The sequence below is a fragment of the Myotis nattereri genome (genome assembly GCF_964212035.1).
Source record: "Myotis nattereri genome assembly, chromosome: 5".
NCBI lineage: Eukaryota > Metazoa > Chordata > Mammalia > Chiroptera > Vespertilionidae > Myotis > Myotis nattereri.
The window spans coordinates 47,193,509-47,199,181 of NC_138080.1; the positions used below are offsets into that span (position 1 = coordinate 47,193,509).

At 41.1% G+C, this 5,673-nt stretch overlaps 1 pseudogene across 1 annotated transcript; it reads left to right on the forward strand.

Moving 5' to 3' along the window:
* Positions 1–3,930: 3,930 nt before the first annotated feature.
* LOC308520657 (ubiquitin-conjugating enzyme E2 L3-like) lies at positions 3,931–4,394 on the forward strand (annotated as a pseudogene). Its single transcript has one exon. The product of its transcript is annotated as a ubiquitin-conjugating enzyme E2 L3-like (transcript).
* Positions 4,395–5,673: the final 1,279 nt, after the last annotated feature.

Genomic DNA, 5,673 nt, shown 5'->3' on the forward strand with positions numbered 1-5,673 from the left:
ATTCTGGGGTTCAATTTCCAGCAAGTAAAAAGGTGTCACATTTACAGTAATATTTAAATCTTGATGGTTTGCACTTGAAGAGAAGGATATCAGTCTTTTCCTCCCAGGAAATCTGCCTCCTTAAATGCTAAAAATAAATCCTCATCTCTGTTGTCCAATGGTTATTATCATCAACTAAAGATTTGAGTAACATCATTTTCCTGCTGGGAGGAGGGAACCCACAAGGAGGGAAGGCTTTTACATTTTCTCAGAACCAAAGACGGCAGCGTTGGGCTCCACCAGCTCTGCTGCCGGCTGGTCTCAGTGTCCTCCTTCTGTACTGACCGCTGTCACTCGGCGGCCTGTAGGTCGCTGCCTGGCTGCTGCTTGTTCTGTGGGAATGCTGTGCATGAGCGTTCATACCTGCTTGTGCTACTGCTGACTTCCTCCAGGCCACCCACTTTCATCACTGGACTAGAGCCTAGGGCTGCTGCTTCCTTCCTCTGGACCATCAACTGCTGCCATTCTTCTCTCTCTCTGGCCAGTAGGAAAGCACCTACTGCCTTTCAGGCCCAGCCCTGGGAGAAAGCATTCCCCTGCTATACCATTAGGGGCTGGCTGAACCAAGGGGTGGTCCAACATACTGAATACAAGCCTGATGGTCATCCTTGATCATTCTTTTTTCCCTAAGGAACAAACACCATTTTCTCTCTCAGAGCTCACTTTTCCTTGAGGATGCCCAGTCTACCAGACACATGAGCACCTATCCAAACCCCTGCTCATTTAATTCCTGCCTTCTATCCTATTTCTCTTACCTCTAGTTTAATTAGAGGTGTGATTAAGATCAGTTTTCAAGGTTTCTTGAGATGGTTATTTTCCACAAAATGGTATGACACTTGGTAGCACTATCTACACAAACACCTGAAAAAGCTCAAGTCAAAGGCTGTCTGACTCGGTCGAGATAACTAGCTCCACCGTTGAAACATCCTTAGGAAGGGCTTACATTTTATGGTGTGTGAATCTCTAAGGTTCAAAATTTATAGATAATCCTTTGAAAAGTTAAACTATTGCTGGTTGAATAGAAATCCCCAAAACTTCACTTTTATTCTCAAGATACTTGTAATCATGGGTGTGTAACAGCTGATCTCAGTCCTCCAGCTCAGGGATTGATAAAGAGGCGATAAGAGGGGTGATATAGGCAATGAAGGGAAAGTGTGGAGAAACTCTTAACCCAGGGCTGTGTTCATAACAAGTTCTCTGTACCTATTGGTGGACGATGATGATAACCAAAAGGGTCTTAATGTTTCCTTCAGTGCCACTAAACATAACCTTCTTCAAATAGCTCAAGAAAAGGAGGGGGAAAAAAGGTTAATTACATTTTCCCTGAATTTTGACTTGTAAAAGAATAGTAGGGATAAAGATAATATTATTCCGGACGTTTTGAAAGCGACTTTCAGTTGGGCTATATACACATATTAATTTATACTCAAATAGTGCCACCTAAGTACTAGGCATCACCCCAGAAAAAACAGATGGGATGTAAAAATTTTCCTCCCAGGAGCAGGGGTCCTGTTCTTCAGAGATGATTATGATTGTTACACAAAACACTATGTCCAAGGTTCAACTGCATTCAGGGTCACCTCATTAGACACCATCCTTGGAGTTGGGCCTAGGAGTCTGCATTTTAAAGAAGGTCCTGCCCATCCAAAATGATTTTGTCCACACATGTAATTTTTCTCTATGTAATAGAGGGTATGTATGATAGTATGGATAAAAAAAAAAAGTGGTTCTATGGAAAGTAACCTCACAGGGTGATCTGATCATAAATTCCTAACTGGGCCTGTTATGGTGGATAGTCATGCCCCAGGCCTATAAATTTCTACAGTGAAATGTTTAAAGTCAGCCCTCTCATTGTTCTTGTGTATCTAGGTTAACACACCTTTGAAATACTTGAAGTAATACCCCTCAAAGGTGGTATTAACTCTCAAAAAAGCACATAATTTTGTTAACTATCCTATAATTCAATCCCCACCTTGTTTTCTCCAATCTTCCTTATGTTCCCTCCTTAATTTCAAATGCATAAAAGAAGCTGCAAAACTGTTACTTTGGGAAACATTTAGGACCTTGCTCTCTGGTATATGTAGTCAGTTTGGCTCAAATAAACTCATAAAAATTATCTACAGGCTTAGATGTTTCTTACATTCACTATAGAAAGGAGTGAAAGAAGAGTGAGGGGAGAAAGAGCAAAAATAGAGTAGGTAATTAAGATAGTGAGGTGAGAATTAGAAAAAATACAGAAGCTAGTGGAAAACTTCTTTTAGTGAAATGTTTATTGTGTTGTGTTAATCTGGGTTTTCAAGAGAAAGAAAAGCAATAGGATATATTTCCATGTATCTATGTATATATCTAACAAGAAAGGGGGGGGGGGAGAGAGAGAGAGAGAAATTTACTCTAAGAAATTGGCTCATGTGATGTTGTAGGCTGAGAAGGCCAAGCTATAGTCGACAAGCTGGTGATCCAGGGGAGCAGATGGTACAGTGCCATTCCAAATCTGAGGACCTTAGAACCAGAGGAGCCAACGGTATAAATTTTAGTCTGAGTCTGAGTCTAAAGTCAGAAGACCAACGTCCCAGCTGGAAGACAGTCAGGCAGAGAGAGAAATCTTTCTTTCTTGGCCTTTGATTCAATTGGTTCCTCAAAGGATTGAACGAGGCCCACTTCTTTGGGGAGGGCCATCTGCTTTACTCAGTAGATGGGCTCCAAGGTTCATCTCATCCAGAAACACCCTCACAGACATATTCAGAATGACATTTAACCAAATCCCTGGGCACTCCATGGCCCAGCTGAGTTGGCACACAAAGTTAATCATCACAGGTGTGATGATGCCTCATTTGCTCTCCTGAATTCTCAGTCTTCAGTGAAATGCCACAGTTCTCTGTGGTTCGTGTGCTAATACTTCTTGAAAAGTCAGTGAAGCTGTTTTTTGATCAGATTGCAGAAATGCCAAGACTTCTACCTCCATGTCCTGGAGGAGTTCAATTGGCCTCTAAGTTGTATGTTGTATATGAATTTTGAAAAAATAAATTATTTGATATGATCAACTAATATTTATTCAGTGCCCACAAGATGATTTATTAAGTAAGCATGCTTAAAATACACAAACATCATGTTTTCCTGCTCTCAGAGAGTTTGTGATCTTGTAGGAGAGACAAATCTCTTACTAGGAAATACTGCAGTCAGAGTTAGAGGTAAAAATAAAATAAATACTTATCACTGTATTTAGGAATAATGAGAGGCCAAAGAAAGATTATCAATAATAAAGACATAACTATTTGTTAGTGGTTGACCTCCACAAAGGTCATGTCATGAATGGAATGATATTAGGAGGTTATTTTCACTAGTCTACAGATTTTGGTATGTTTTCATATAAAAAATTGCACAACAATAAATTTTTTGCTGTAGATCAAGGAATCACATTTGACAATTGTAAAAGGGTTTGTGATTCAAATACTCATCCCCCCATTCTTGTTCCCTTTACCTCATAATAGACCCTCTCCCCCACTTTCATGGGTTCAGTGCCCCAATTCTTGCCCATTTCCCTTGCTTTTTAAATTTTAAGTTCTTTTAATGTGATGGGTGATAAATTATGTTTTACTACAAATAAATTCCAGTGACTGCACTTCATTGAAAACCATTTAACTGAGCACAGAAGACCATGTTGGGGTGGAAGGGAAATGGAATGACAAGGAGAGGTTTGAGGATGAGGTGCTCCTTGTTTCTCTTTCTTTTACTCCAGAGACTTTCCAAAGAGAATATTGGTTATTCCTTGATTAATGTTAAGAAAAATTGCACTGGATGGAGTTAGGCAAGGAAGACTCTATTCAAGACTCTTGAAATAGGAGTCAAGACTATTGCAAGGCACACTGGGAAAGCAGCAGCACCAGATCCAAAATGGCGGGCAGCAGGAGGCTGATGAAGGAGCTTGAAGAAATCTGCAAATGTGGAATGAAAATCTCCCGTAACATCCAGGTTGATGAAGCTAATTTATTGACTTGGCAAGGGCTTATTGTTCCTGGCAACCCTCCATATGATAAGGGGGCCTTCAGAATCGAAATCAATTTTCCAGTAGAATACCCATTCAAACCACCGAAGATTACATTTAAAACAAAGATCTATCACCCCAACATCGATGAAAAGGGACAGGTCTGTCTGCCAGTAATTAGTGCTGAAAACCGGAAGCCAGCAATGAAAACCGACCAAGTAATCCAGTCTCTCATAGCACTGGCGAATGACCCCCAGCCTGAGCACCCCCTTCGGCTGACCTAGCTGACGAATACTCTAAGGACCGTAAAAAATTCTGTAAGAATGCTGAAGAGTTTACAAAGAAATATGGGGAAAAGCGACCTGTGGACTAAAACCTGCCACGATTGATTCCAGCAAGTGTGAGCAGAGACCCTGAGCAGGGCATTCAGACACCCCCCAAAGCAGGACTCTGTGGAAAATTGACACGGGCCACCACCTGGCGTCTGCTTGTGGCAGTTACTAACTTTCTACAGTTTTCTTAATCAAAAGTGGTCTTTTGTAACCTGTAAAGAAAGGATTAAAAATTTAAGATGTTCTAAAAAAATAAAATTAAAAAGAAAGACTATTGCAATAGGGAGAAAGATTGAACTCAATGCTGACTACAACACGGACAGCTGGAGATTTATAGTGAGTGGGCAGAGTGAGGGAGTCACTGGATGGGAATTACTAAGAGGAACTTGGTTACAGATCAAGGGTGGGGGAAGAGGTTCCTGATCAGATATCAAAGGTTGAAGAGATTCTTGCTAACCTGGCTTAGCAGGATTCTTCTAAAACTAGGCTCAGTTGACCAAGGGCAAGTCCTGGTTTGGTAGAGGGCTCAGAAAAGCATGACTAAAGTTTAGTTAAAAAAGGGAGGTTTAGTCAACAACTAGAGGTTTGTTATGAATACAGCTGGAACATGTGAGAAAAATTAATGATATGATTTCCTGATGTCAGCCAAAAATTTTGGTATTTGAAGTTTTCCTATTCCTTCTCTCTTTTATTTCTATTTTTTTTGTTAATCCTTACCCAAGAATATTTTTTATTGATTTTTAGAGAGAGTGGCAGGGAGGCAGAGAGATGCACAGAGAGAGAAACATCATTGATTGGTTGCCTCCTGCATGCACCCTGACCAGGGCTGGGATGGAGCCTGCAACCGAGGTATGTGCCCTTGACCAGAATTGAAACCGGGACTCTTCAGTGGGCCGACACTCTATCCAGAGCCAAACAGACCCTATTCCTTCTCTTTTATACTGTAAGTCACAATACCTATCACTACTATAGTTCCAGGTATGCCACTAAGCACTTTTCATGTGCTAGTGCATTTTAACCTCACAGCATTCCTTTCGAGGTAAGTCCTGCAACTATCCCCTTGTTACATATGAGAAGAATGAAGCATAGTGAGGTGAAGTGAATGATCCATGGTCACAGCTGAGAAGAGAGATTCAAACAGCAGAAGCTGTGCTCTTCCAAGCTACACTGCAATATTGTGAAGGTCACCCTCAATCAAAGTCAGGTCCCCTCTCCCACCCACTCAGTTTCTCTTAGATCCCTTCTTTCTCTTCTCTGTTGGGGAGATTCCCTGATTCAGTCTGTTCTCCACTGTCTTCTCTTAACAACTGCTAAGTCTGC